General features: G+C 44.9%; 1 protein-coding gene across 21 annotated transcripts in view; it reads left to right on the top strand.

The window, feature by feature from the left end:
* LOC142000734 (eukaryotic translation initiation factor 4 gamma 3-like) overlaps nt 1–15108 on the top strand; it is a 235551-nt gene that overhangs the window by 87324 nt on the left and 133119 nt on the right. The window lies entirely within an intron of this gene.

Here is a 15108-nt window from a genome sequence, read left to right as displayed (position 1 = left end):
TCAAATGTCAAGAATAATAACATTCAAAAACGAGTCGGAGAACACTTCAACCTCCCTGGTCACTCAATTACAGACCTAAAAGTCGCAGTACTCCAACAAAAAAACTTCAAAAACAGATGAGAGACTGCAGAATTGGAATTAATTTGCAAACTGGACACCATTAAATTAAGCTTGAAAAAAGATTGGGAGTGGATCGGTCATTACACAAAATTAAAACTATTTCCCCATGCTAATTTTCCCCCTACTGTTACTCACACCTTCTTGTCAACTGTTGGAAATGGGCCACCCTGATTATCACTACAAAAGTTTTTTTTCTCCTGCTGATGATAGCCCACCTTAATTGATTAGTCTCATTATAGTTGGTATGGCAACACCCATTTGTTCATGTTCTCTGTGTATATATATCTTCCTACTGTATTTTCCACTGCATGCATCTGAAAGTGGGTTTTAGCCCACGAAAGCTTATGCCCAAATAAATCTGTTAGTCTCTAAGGTGCCACAAGTACTCCTCGTTCTTTTTGCTGATACAGACTAACACAGCTACCACTCTGAAACCTGTCACCTAAGTGTGTTATTTCCATTAATCAACAGTGCGTACTGCAAGATTTGTGTCTGTGTTGGGGGGTTAATTTTGTAAAATACTCTTTACATGAAACTGAAAGTTTACTCATTTTTTGTTATTGAAGGACAAGAGAAAATGAGAAAAATTAAAGATTTTTCTGATATTACACATAATTTTTCCCATATCATAATTATTTTAAAGGCTGCAAGCCTGAAACCTATAGGACCAGATTCTGCCCTTGGATGATCAAATATGGTTCCCATTAGACTACAGTGAAGTATCCGTGGGCAAAATTTTACCTGTAATTTCATTACGCTTAGAGTATTTACCTTTCACTTCTAGACCTTTCCTTCTGCATTGGTCTTACTGCTACTTTCAGAAGAGTTTCAGTCACAGATAGACCACTTCAGCTTTCAAGTGTTAGGCATCAGAACAGGGGTAGTCAATAGGCGGACCGTGGGGCAAATTCGGACTGCCAGAGACTTTAGAACAGACCCTGAAATCTTTTATTTACTTATTATTTTTGGGTTTTTTGTATTATTTTCTCTGGAGTCAGCACCTTGACTGTACCTTGACCAAGAAATGTGGACCATGACACAAAATAATTGACTACCCCTGCATAAGAAGTTCCTAAGGGATTTTAAAACCTGTTATATACAGAGACAAAGTGAACTTGAACAGGAAAAAATCATTATGATTTTCTGTCAATTTATATTTTACCCTTTCACAAATGCATTTATAAATGTGTAATGGCATTAATTAATTACATCTACTGTATTATTTTCTGATATTACATTACTTCTGTGAAAAGCTGTGAGATGGCTGAAAATTATGCCATATTCCTGTAAATAATTTGCATGCTGGATCTAAACAGGCTTTTCACCATCTGTATAACATCAGATATTTTTCAGTTAATAATTTTCTTCTGCCTTCTCCTGTTTTAAATTTGTCATTGCTCTTGCAATAACAGTCTTCTCTCAGTCTCAGCCGTTTCATAACACACATTTAATTTCTTCATTGGTTCAATAGTGGAATAGGACTACTTGTGTAAGTAACAATTTATATGATCAGCTCCTAAAATTATAGGATTGTAGTTTGCTTTTAGATGTACCATAGTTTAAACTCAAAATTATTATATACAATGTTTTGGTTTTTTTATTATGAAGATTTTAATTTTAATGCTTTAATTTCATTATTAGTAAATAGCCCAACACACAGTCTCTGAAAAAATGTTTTTAGGAATATGGAAAAAAATATTCCTCAGGTTTTGTGTAATCTTTCTTGAAGTTCTGATTCTTCTTCAAGTGCTGGTCCTTATATGAATTACAAATGCTGGTGTGCATGCGCACCATGTGCCAGAGCTGGAACTGTTCATAGTAGTGTCCGTTGACCCCCACCCCCACCCCCCATGCGTGTCTTGCGTCGGCAAGTGGCGCATCCAAGGCTTTAAGATGCTACGCGAGTCAACGCCGCTCCAGTTCCCTTTTACCACCGCATGGCCACAGTTGGAACCCTTTGTTCCTACGTCCTCTTAGTCACCTAAGGGTATTGTGTTCGACCCTTTTTAACTGTATATAGTTCCCATTTTCCTCTTTAGTTCTATAGTTTTACATTCTTAGTATATAGTTAGGTTATTTTATTGGACTTTCCCCTTTGGGGACTTCTCCACCCTTCCCGGCCCAATCCCATCAAGCCACCTTCAAAAACTGCACCTTGTGCCCTCGCTCCTTCTCAGTGAGTGACGAGCTCACCTTTTGTCTCTACTGCCTGGGTGAAGCCCATATAGTTTCCTGCTGCTCCATTTGCCACTCATTTCCATCACGGACCTGAGAAGCTCATGCACTTCATCTCCATAACTTTTTAATAGAGGAGGCAATGTGCCCACATGCGCAACAAGACTTGGCTCCTACGGAACCACCAGAGTGACACCCGCCACTGGCGGTAAGTGCCTCACTTGGCTCCTCATATGCAGCACTGCCGCACCCACTGAAGCCCCACCGCGTGCACAAGAAGCACAGGCACAAGGGCGGCTCCCTGACCGCGACCACCTCAGAACAACGCATTTCCTCCATGAGCTGCGATTGGTCGGGTGAGAAGTCGTGTGCTGCAACAGAAGTTCTGGCTTTGACTTCAGCCCCTAAGAGAGTGCGCATGCAACACCGTTCCTAATGCCACCACTTACCATCAGCCCCATCTAGTCCAGCAGTGGGACCTTCTACCTCGCTCTTGGCACTCTCAACTCCATTGGGACCCTTAGGTTTGATGCATCCGGTCCCAGGCACTCCAGGCTGTCTATCGCCTCTCACGCTGTCAGCGGAACTTCCGCTACCCTTTGCAGGTACTCCGCTGCGCTCTGTACTCCCTTCTCTAGTAGATGAACCCCTTGTCCTCCATCATTCTCCACTGGCTCCAGGACAGACGAGCCCCTCTTGCTCTTCAACCGTCCTCCTCCGCCATGTCTGGCACCATTGGTTCCACCAGTGCCGACAGCTCCTCCCTTTCCAGAACCCTTGGAGTCTGACTGGTCTACCGAACCGGACACGGCCTTTTCCCTGGCCTGCTCTTACAGTCCTGATCCTTGGCACCCTCTGGACTACAGTCCTGCATCTGACTCCTAGTCCAGAAACCCACAGGCAACATCGATGTATGGCAACCCCTACTCCTGACCTAACTGGCCCTCATGGGACCCCTAGCATCATCGTGGTATACATCGCCCACACCGTGAATCTCCTTCCCATACTGCCACTATCCAGGATGAACCCTTGGATGGTCCTGCTCCATCAGCACTGCCGGTCCTGATGACACCTCCAGAACCACCCATCCCTACAAGCACTTTGTCACTAGAAAATGCCTTTATTCCACGTTCCGTCTCACACCTGGTGACCACACCCAATATCAATCCCTGCTCCATCGCATGGCTACTGCCCTCAATCTTCCAGTGAAAGATGTTCAAGACCCTCAGTACCAATTCCTGGACATCCTTCAACTTTCTGGTCCCTCTCATACAGCCTTACCCATCCCCGCCACCATACTGCATGGCAGTGCCATACATGTTAGGCAGTGTGGCATACGCTAGCCTCCTGCACCCCTACACCAAAGTGGGCAGAACATCAATACTTGGTTCCCTCTAAGGGCACAGACTTCCTGTGCTAATTGGCTGTAAAATGCTAGCAAATTGGAATGGTAACTTTTTACATCTACTTTGTAAGATATAAATTACTTCAAAAGGTTCAAGGCAATGGAGAATGAGGTCCATGCTCCACATTGCAGTTTAACTCTACTTTCTGTTGCAATGGAACATCTCAGTTCATCCAGTATAATTATGTAGTTACTTATTTGTATTCTGACATTTCTCTTTATGAATGAGGAGTGGAAGAACACGAGATACTCTGTCATAAGAAATCAGCCATCATATATTTGTTTTCTCCAGTGGTTTTCTGGACCCTAAATGATAGTTGTGGAACAGAGAGCCTTTGTGCATGGGGTATTTAAATAACTGTTAAACCAGATGTGCAATATCATCACAAAAATTTACCAGCCCAGATACAAACATTACTCCCATGATAATGAAAAAGTAATGCTACTTTACTCATTTAAAAAACAAACAAAAATACCATATCCCTCTCCAGGCAAATGGGTGAGTAATTTATAGTTAATGTCATTAATGTAACAATAACTATAATAGATTGCATACTGCAACTTTTGTAGTATGCCAGTGAGCAATATACACTGTGCTAAAAGGTGTGTGTATGTATTTGAATGTATAATGTATATACAAAGATGCAATCACATGTACCACTTGCCTGTTGTGGAGATATCCATGAAATTAATTCAATTCACCTTGGGCTTTTGGCCACCTCATCTTCATTCTACCTAATAATCAAATTCCACAAGGACTGTTTCTAACATTTCAGATCTCTGAGGAGCTTCACAAATAAATTGTTTTAAAAAAATGGCATGTTTTCTTCTGTCCCTCTTCCCCAACATGTGAAGTTTCTTCTTTCTATAGTAAAGAACAGAATTATCAGACACATAGATGAACATGATTTGTTGGGACATAGTCAACATGGTTTTTGTAAAGGGAAATCATGTCTCACCAATCTTCTAGAAGTCTTTGAGGGGGTCAACAAGCATGTGGACAAGCGTGATCCAGTGGATATAGTGTACTTAGATTTTCAGAAAGCCTTTGACAAGGTCCCTCACTAAAGGTTCTTAGGCACAGTAAGCTGTCATGGGATAAGAGGGAAGGTCCTCTCATGGATCAGTAACTAGTTAAAAGATAGGAAGCAAAGGTTAGGAATAAATTGTTAGTTTTCAGAATGGACAGAGGTAAATAGTGATGTCTCCTCAGGGTTCTGTACTGTGACCAGTACTGTTCAACATATTCATAAATGATCTGGAAAAAGGGTGGTTCTTTGAGTGCTTGCCCATGTCTATTCCATTCTGTGTGTGCATGTGCGCAGTCGTTGTAGATTTTTGCCTTAGCGGTATCTGTAGGGCCAGGTGTGGTGCCCCCTTTAGAGGCACTGTGGAAGCTAGGTGCGCTTTCCAGGTGGCATGGGATGTGGCAGACTCGGTGGCTAGGGTGGTTGCGGCAGCGGTTTTCATGAGGTGCAGCTCCTGGCTTCACACCACTGGTCTGTCCCAAGAGATGCAGACCTCTATCCAGGACCTCCCATTCGATGGGAACGGTCTCTTTCTGGAGCAGACTGATGAGAGGCTGCATGGGTTAAAGGACACTCGGGCCACCCTGCACTCTCTGGGCATGCATATGCCGCAGTCTGCATGGAAAGAGTTCCACTCCCCCTGCCGCCAAGACTGGCAGCCTCGTCAAGGATCTGCAAGGAGAAGGGATAGAGAAATGAGCTTTAGTCGTTGCCGCCCTTCCTCCTCCACTCACCCTCACAGCCCAGCCAAACATCCCAGGGACCAGAAGTGCTCATTTTGAAGGTTCACTCGAGAGCAATGCCCCAGTCAGTTCCCCAGATCCACCTTGTTCTTTCCTCGTCCATCTTTGTCCCTACTGTTCGGCCTGGTCGTGGGTCACCTCGGACCAGTGGGTGGTGGACATAGTATCTTGGGGCTATCCCCTGCAATTTTCGGCCACCCCTCCCTCCCACCTCCCCTCTTCTGGGACCGTTCTCACAAGTAACTACTTGTCTAAGAGGCTGCGAACCTCCTGTACCTAGGGGCGGTGGAGGAGGTCCCTCGGGACATGAAGGGAAAAGGGTTCTATTCCCACTACTTCCTAATCCCGAAAGCAAAACGGGACCTCAGACCCATTCTGGACCTGCATCACCTCAACAAGTCTCTCAGAAAGTTGCAGTTTCGCATGGTCTTCCTGGCCTCCATCATCCCCTCCCTGGATTCAGGAGACTCGTACATGCCACCCTTGACTTGAAGGATGCTTATTTCCATATTTCCATATTCCAAGGTCACAGACATTTCCTCCATTTCATAGTGGGCAGATGCCATTTTCAAGTCATGGCGCTACTCTTTGGCCTCTCATTGGCCCTGAGGGTGTTCACAAAATGTATGGCACCAGTGGCTGCTTACCTGAGATGTCAAGGGGTCCAGGTCTTCCCATATCTCGATGACTGGCTCATCAAAGACAGGTCTTGGGAGCAAGTGCAGAGGAGCCTCAATCTGGTGTGTTCCACCTGCCATGACCTGGGCCTGTTAATAAATGAGAAAAAATCCATCTTAATGCCTGTCTAGCAAATAGAGTTCATTGGGGCAGTTCTCAACTCCACACAAGCAAGAGCCTTACTTCCGGAAGCTCATTTTCAGGCCATATCGGCCGTGATCTCACATGTAAAGAACAACCAGCTCACCATGGCTCACACCTGCCTGCGGCTGTTGGGCCACATGGCGGTGTGTACGTATGTGGTCAGCCATGCTCGGCTCCATCTCCGGCCTCTGCAAGCATGGGTGGCGTCTGTCTACATCCCCAACAGGCATGACCTAGACCAGCTAGTCAGGGTGCCGGACCACATCAGGTCGTCCCTGGATTGGTGGTTAGACCCCGGATTGGTGTTGGAGGGAGTCCCCTTTGTAATCCAATCCCCATCATTGACCCTGGCCTCTGATGCTTTGGACCTGGGCTGGGGAGGCAACTTGGGCGAGCTCAGCACCCAGGGCCACTGGTTGAAGGACGATCTGACCCTCCACATCAATGTCAGGGAGCTAAGAGCAGTTCATCTGGCCTGCCAGGCTTCCTTACCCCACCTGAAGGGCAGATGTGGTGCAGGTCCTGATGGACAATATCGCTGTGATATATTACATCAACAGGCAGGGTGGTGCCAGGTCTTCGGCCCTTTGTCAAGAAGCTCTCCGTCATTGTGTGCGGCATGCCATCCATCTGATAGCCACACACCTGTGTGGAACCAGGAACATCTTGGCAGATCACCTCAGCAGGACTTTCTCGTCTCGCCACAAGTGGTCGCTCCATCTTCCAGGGGTGGGTGACTCCCCAGGTGGACCTGCTTGCATCCAGGCAGAACAGAAAGTGCCGTATGTTTTGTTCGATGCGGGGGATGGACAGGGGCTCCCTGTCGGACGCCTTTCTTATTCCTTGGTCGGGAGTGCCAATGTATGCCTTCCCGCTAGTGCTGTTGATTCACAGAGTTCTTGTGAAGATCAAGCAATACAGGGCAAGAATTATCCTAATAGCCCCCGTGTGACCTTGCCAGCACTGGTTTGGCACATTGCTGCGTTCGGTAGCCTCCCCACTGCAGCTGCCCCTTTGGCTGGATCTGCTATCCCAGAACTACGGCAGCCTTTTGCAGCCAAACCTGGTGGCGCTGCACTTGGTGGCTTGGCTACTGCATGGCTAAGTGCGGACAAATGGGCATGCTCAGCCCATGTTCAGCAGGTCTTGCTGGGTAGCAGGAAACCCTTCACCAGAGCAACTTACCTGGCCAAATGGAAAAGGTTCGTGTGCTGGGCCTCAGAACAGCGTATTCAGGCCAAACAGTGCTGCAAGCTGCAAGACTGTGAACTCTGAGTCCACCTCCATTGATACTGCTTGTGAGCTAAGTTCCCTCTAAGCTATGTGGCCGCACAGCTACCTATCCCCAAGCCCCAGACCTGCCGCATCGCCCCTCTCCTCACCCTAACCCAGCCCAGTGCCAAATCTGATGCGACCGGGGGACAGGCGCCCCGCCGGAGCCCAGCACCAAACCTGACAGGCGACAGGCGCACCCTCCCCCGGCCTGAACCTAGGCTGGCCTGGATCTGCCACCGCCTGGAGAGGCGCCTCTCCCCCAACCCAGCCCAGGTGCTGCTGCGGGGAGAGAGCGTGGGGGCAGGGGAGTCCTCTCTCCCCACCATAGCCCTGGGGAGCCCCACTACACCCTCACCCCCCACACCTCAACTGTCTGTCCCAACCCTGACCCCCGCATCTCCGGCTGCACCCCAACCCTCTGCCCCAGCCCTGAGCCCCCTCCCACACTCTGAACCCCTTGGCCCCACTCTGCCACATGAATTTTGTTATGTGCGCCAATATGGAGGTGATGTGTTACACATCACCTCCATATTTGTGGACATAACAAAATTCATTCTGCACATGGGTGGGAAAAATTAGAGGGAACACTGCTTGTGAGTCACCTAGAATAGAATTGACATGAGCAAACACTCGAAGAAGAAAAAACGGTTACCTACCTTTCATAACTGTTGTTCTTCGAGATGTGTTGCTCATGTCCATTCCAATACCCGCCCTCTTGCCCCTTTGTCGGAGTTGCCGGCAAGAAGGAACTGAGAGGGTGTAGGTCCGGCAGCACCTGATATACCAACGCATCAGCGCGGCGCTCAAGAAGGCTCCAAAGCTGGCCCTTCGGATACTGTAAAGGCAAAAATCTCTGACAACCGCGCACGTGGGTGTGCGCACACCTAGAATGGAATGGAAATGAGCGACATATTTTGAAGAGCAACAGTTATGAAAGGTCGGTAACTGTTTTTTAAATAATGAGGTGGCAAAATTTGCAGATGATGATACTAAACTACTCAAGATAGTTAAGTCTAAAGCAGACTGCAAAGATTTACAAAGGGATCTCACAAAACTGGAGGACTGGGCAACAAAATGGCAGATGAATTTCAGTATTGACAAATGCAAAGTAATGCACATTGGAAAACATAATCCCAAGTATATATATAAAATGATGGGGTCTAAATTGGCTGTTATCGCTCAAGAAAGAGATCTTGGACTCATTGTGGATAGTTCTCTGGAAACAGCCACTCAGTGTGCAGAAACGGTCAAAAAAGCTAACTAAATGTTGGGGATCATTAGGAAAGGGATAGATAATAAGACAGAAAGTATAATATTGCTTCTGTATAAGTGCATGGTATGCCATGGACTTGTATAGAAGCAATATTATATTTTAGAAGCATAGAATCATAGAATCTCAGGGTTGGAAGGGACAGGAGGTTCTAGTCCAACCCCCTGCTCAAAGCAGGACCAATCCCCAACTAAATCATCCCAGCCAGGGCTTTGTCAAGCCTGACCTTGAAAACCTCTAAGGAAAGAGATTCCACCACCTCCCTAGGTAACCCATTCCAGTGCTTCACCACCCTCTTAGTGAAAAAGTTTTTCCTAACATCCAACTTAAACCTCCCCCACTGCAACTTGAGACCATTACTCCTTGTTCTGTCATCAGCTACCACTGAGAACAATCTAGATCCATCCTCTTTGGAACCCCCTTTCAGGTAGTTGAAAACAGCTATCAAATCCCCCCTCATTCTTCTCTTCTGCAGAATAAACAATGCCAGTTCCCTCAGCCTCTCCTCATAAGTCATGTGCTCCAGCCCCCTAATCCTTTTTGTTGCCCTCCGCTGGACTCTTTCCAATTTTTCCACATCCTTTTTGTAGTGTGGGACCCAAAACTAGACACAGTACTCCAGATGAGGCCTCACCAATGCCAAATAGAGGGGAATGATCACAACCCTCGATATGCTGGCAGTGCCCCTACTTATACATCCCAAAATGCCATTAGCCTTCTTGGCAACAAGGGGACACTGCTTACTCATATCCAGCTTCTTGTCCACTGTAACACCTAGGTCCTTTTCTGCAGAACTGGTGCCTAGCCATTCAGTCCGTCTCAGTGTATGGGATTCTTCCGTCCTAAGTGCAGGACTCTGCACTTGTCCTTGTTGAACCTCATCAGATTTCTTTTGGCCCAATCCTCCAATTTGTCTAGGTCCCTCTGTATCCTATCCCTACCCTCCAGCGTATCTACCTCCCAGTTTAGTGTCATCTGCAAACTTGCTGAGGGGGCAGTCCACACTATCCTCCAGATCATTAATGAAGATATTGAACAAAACCGGCCCCAGGACCGACCCTTGGGGCACTCCACTTGATACCGGCTGCCAACTAGACATGGAGTATTTTCTTGAATATTGCGTGCAGATGTGGCCGCACCATCTCAAAAAATATATATTTTAATTGGAAAAGGTACAGAAAAGGGCAAGAAAAACATTAGGGGTATAGAACAGCTTCTGTGTGAGGAGAGATTAATAAGACTGGGACTTTTCAGCTTGGAAAAGAGATGACTAAGGGGGAATATGATTGAGGTCTATAAAATCATGACTGCTGTGGAGAAAGTAAACAAGGAAGTGTTATTTTCTCCTTCTCATAACAGTAGAACTAGGAGTCACCAAATGAAATTAATAGGCAACAGGTTTCAAACAAACAAAAGCAAGTATTTCTTCACACGATGCACAGTCAGTCTGTGGAACTCTTTGCCAGAGGATGTTGTGAGGCCAAGACTATACCAGGGTAAGAATTAGATAAGTTCCTGGAGGATGGATCCATCAGTGGCTATTAGCCAGGATGGACAGGGATGCAAACCATGCTCTGTAGTGTCCCTAGCCTCTGTTTGCCAGGAGCTGGGAATGGGCGACAGGGCTTGGATCACTTGATGATTACCTGTTCTGTTTATTCCCTCTGAAGCACCTGGCATTGGCCACTATTGGAAGAGAGAATACTGGGCTTGATGGACCATTGGTCTGATGCAATATGGCCGTTCTTATGTACTCTCTCTACTGTCCAAAATTTCACTGCTCTGTGAGGTGAAGGATTCAGTGCTGCGCCAGTGGCAAGTTTAAGGAGAAATTCCCAGGTTTCCCTTAGGACCCATGCAGCATACACTTCTAGTCAAGGAAGGTCACATGATATCAGACCTTAAAATTGTAAAGTTGTCATGTGTATGTAAAATAAATAAAAGTAATGTTGTAATGCTCTGTAAGTTGTTTGTTACCATTGTCTTCTCCCTCCGTGTTGTGACCAGTTGGACTCAGGCTGGATTTGTCAAAGGATCTTAAAGGATTTAGGTGCAGCTCCCTTTGCATTCCAGTGGGATTTGATTTTACAGGCAGAAATGAAATATTGTAACAATGCGTCTCATTGTAAGGCTCTGAAGTATTTTTAAATAGTTTCTCTATAAACCGTGCAGCAAATATGAAACATGTAGTAGAGTGATTGTAAAGATTTTATTGGCACTTCTTGGGATGACCTGCATAATTCATTAGTGGCCTCACCACCATCTTCATGCCAATAAAACCTTGATAAAACACCACACAATCATTTGTCCTCTCTCAATTCATATATTTAAAATGATAATGACATTTGTAGGATTGCAATACAAGGCTGATGCATCAAGCTTTAAATAAATATGTTGTACCACTTTGTGCATTGTCAGACATTTACTTCTGTTTCATGGAGCAATGTCGTAACAGTAAGCCATTCCAGAGCAATTATCAACAAGCTATGTGTGTGTAAAATACTTATGGAGATGTGTTTTCTAAAATACACAATATTACAGTTAATCTGTTTCCTGCCATCCTTCTGATGTTAGTTGTAGATACCTTCTAAATGTGCTAATGTATTACAATGGTCCTTGCAGTTGAATGGGACGAAAATGGATGTACGAAATTTAAAAAAACCCATAGAGAGAGGTTCAGTGATAGATTAGGAGTGACTTATGTCTCAGTTCTGGCAGGTGTTGAGCACTTGCGAAAAGTGTTGAGTACCCACAGTTCACAATGAGGTCAATGCTCAGCACTTTGCAGGACTGAGTCCTTTTTGTATTACTTGTATTCCTTGAGTCCAAGATGTGAAAAAATATATTCTTGAAGATGAAATTATGTTGGCGATGACTGTTTAGCACGCTCCATGTGTAATGGAGAAAAGGTGATGGAAAGAAAATAAGTACCTCAAACACATCAAGTTGATTATATTTCCTTGGGTTTTAATTGGTCTTCATTGTTGCCTGTATGGATGTTTTGAGTGTCACGAAGGGGTGGCCTGAGCTGGCAGGGGGAGGAAGGAGCCCAAGAAGCCGTAGTGATTCCTTTTAAGAAAATGTATCCTTTTCATCTGAAAAGACAAAGTTTTCAGTGACAGCTTCTCTTCATGGCAGTATTTCTCATCTGCAAATGGCCAGCAGTTTTAGGGGGATATTATTAAATACCTTTTGTATAGCTGCACCACTTTGAAAGCCTGAAAATGTTTGTCTTGATTTCTGCTCATTACTGCTTCTGCAGAGACACAAGGTGGAAGCACTCTTGTGCAGCTTTACTTTGTTGATTTCCATGGAATTCTTTAAAAAAAAAAATTAATTGACTTCTAAACCCCAGAGGACATTCTTTGCTAAACTATAGCACAATAGGTGGTGAAATGTAGGGCTCAAACTATTTGCATTCTGTCACTGACAGTGGATTCTCACTTATATCCACACTTTGCTAAACCACAGACCCTATAATCTGCACAGAAATCTGACAGTTTCTTCCCACGTTAGCAAACTTTTAATAGAGACAGCACTCCTATCACTATGAGTTTATGACCTGAAGAAGAGCTCTGTGTCTCTCTCACCAACAGAAGGTGGTCCAAAAAAAGACCAACCCACCCATCTTGTCTTTCCAATATTCAATCATTTATAATGAGTCTTCCCAGCTATTACTGATAATTAGCAAGGTTCTTCAGTACATTTAAATTTAAATTTTCTTAACAAGCATGGTCCAGTGGATATGGCACTGGATTGGGAGTCAAAAGATTGGTTATTTGTCCAGCTCTTCCATAGACCTGCTGGATGGCCTTAGACAGGTCACTTTCATCATAGAGCTTCAGGATATGATGTATGTCCCAGCGTGTGGCTAGTCCATTGGGAATGACCCCGTTAGTATGCTGGACTCCAAGGACTCACATAGTTCCACAGGGACAGACCTGTGGCCTCTTGAGATTCCAAGACTGGGCCTTCAGGTCCCAGCAATCTCTGTCTCTCTCCATAGCTCTCTGCAGTGAATTCAGCTGAGACAGACCCTGTGGGAGGCTTGTACTGTTCTGCTTTAGGGTGCAATTCTTTCAGTGAATATTTGCAGCAAGAGCAGGCAGCCTTTTCAAAGCAAGGTAACAATTTATTATGACCTGGCTACAAAACCTGCAAGTCCTTAGGTTAGCATAGATAGGCATTCCATTTCTGTCTCTGTCTCTCTCCCTTGTCCTTAGTCCCAAGTGAGAGCCTGTTTCTCCCCAAAGGGCAGCCTTTACTCCAGCCACCTGATGCCTTTCTCCTTTGTTTTCCAGCTGAGTTCATGTATCCCTCCTGCCGAGGTTTCCTGCTGTTAGGTGTCAGTTCTCATTGTCTTTCCGGATTCTTTGTTGGCATGGATCAGGTTCAATCATTTTTTTAATGATCCTTCATTCCACCCCAGACAGTGATACACAGACTTCATGTCTCCTGTGCTGCTCCAGGAGCAGCTTTGGCCCTTTCACACCCACGAGGTAGCGATGCAAAGGGAAACGGCACATATAGGAGTCATAAAAATATTATAGGAAATTCCCACAAAAATTGTCACAAATTTTTCTTTCTGTACTTCAGTTTCTTCATCTGTAAAGTAGATATTTGCCCTTCTTTTAATGCGTTTTTAGATCTACAGATGAAAAGTACTGTATTAAGTTCAGTAGTTGTATAAAGTTGTTGTTCAGAAGTTTGGGCTAGTTACAGCTGATGTGCACAGTAATGTTTTTCAACCAAGTTATGACTGGTATTTAAGATGAAATTGCTGTCAGTATTGTCATGTATTATATAAAAGAACCAGACGAAGTTGGGATATTTTGTTTATCAAGAGCTTACTTTTGTGTTCATATTATTAATTCCACTTTAATTAGCCTAGTATATATTGTTAGGCCATCTTTGTTATCTTCCATAGAGAGAGAGACTGTGTCAGTATTCGTAGCAGTATATTTTGTCACACACCATGTTCCAACTGGCATGTTTGCTGTAATGATTTCTGCTGATTCCAGTTATATCTCCGAAAATCCACAGTCAAACTAACCTCTGTTAACAAGCCACGGAACCACCAAGGCATCTTTTTGGGCACTGGAAACTTAATGAACCCAATTTCCTTTTTGCCCTGAGGAGCAAATTTCAACAACTTAGGATCTAGTTACGGTTCCATACTTAATGTGTATCAGTGCATTGTCTTTAGTCACTCTCCCTTCAGTCATCTGTGTGTAAAGCCTCTTAATTCCATTTTATTGTTTTATATTGAAGTATGTACATGCCATGTTGTTCTACAGATGTTATAGAGAAAAGTTAGTAATTGAGGCCCTGATCCTGCAAACGCTTTTGTACATGCTTAATTTTAAGCATGTGAGCAGTCCCATTCATTTCACTGGGTTTCTTTTCATGCTTCTAGTTAAGCATGTGTGTGTTTCCCAGGCCTGGTAGAGCTGATACTACAGATCACAGAGATTTTGGATGAATATAGTTTGTCTGTCTTGAGTATTAATATTCCTTGTGGTCTTTCACTTTTGAGGAAAAAAAAATAGTGATCAGATAGATCATTGATGGCTGTAAATATTTTATGTTATACATTCAACCAGCTGGTGGTGATAAACAGTAGAATTATTAATTGGCTTTTGAAATTCATTAAAAACACAATTAAAGATAAGCAGGTTGCCAGTGACGTGTTGCACATCTAGAGTGCCATCCTTTTGGATGACACATTAAAACATGATTCCTTCTGTTTTGTTTCTGGTTGCTGTTGAAGTAGAAATTAAAAATTTTAGGACACTCTTGAAAAAACTATCGAGCATAACCCAGTATCCTGGTCAATAGTAGTGCTCTTTCAAACAATTATAAGGTATGAAGTATTGCTGTGTATTTTCCTACATTATTATTGTATTGCCAGTTGTTAACTCCTTGCTCTGTAAAGTAATTTTTGGCCCAAGGGCCATATCTGGGTATGGAAATTGTATGGCGGGGCCATGAATGCTCACAAAATTGGGGTTGGGGTGTAGGAGGGGGTGTGGGCTCTGGCTGGGGGTGCGGGCTCTGGGCTGGGGCTGGGGATGAGGGGTTTGAGGTGTAAGAGGGTGCTCCAGGCTGGGCCAAGGGGTTCAGAGGGCGGGAGGGGGACCAGGGCAGGGGAATGGGGGGGGTGAGGGCTCTGGCTGGGGGTGCAGGCTCTGGGGTGGGGCTGGGGATGAGGGGTTTGGGGGTGCAGGAGGGTGCTCTGGGCTGGGACGGAGGGTGTGAGGGGGATCAGGG

This window comes from Natator depressus, chromosome 18 (assembly GCF_965152275.1).
Source record: "Natator depressus isolate rNatDep1 chromosome 18, rNatDep2.hap1, whole genome shotgun sequence".
NCBI lineage: Eukaryota > Metazoa > Chordata > Testudines > Cheloniidae > Natator > Natator depressus.
Note: the sequence above shows the minus strand (reverse complement) of the source record. Positions and strands in the feature narration are given on the sequence as shown.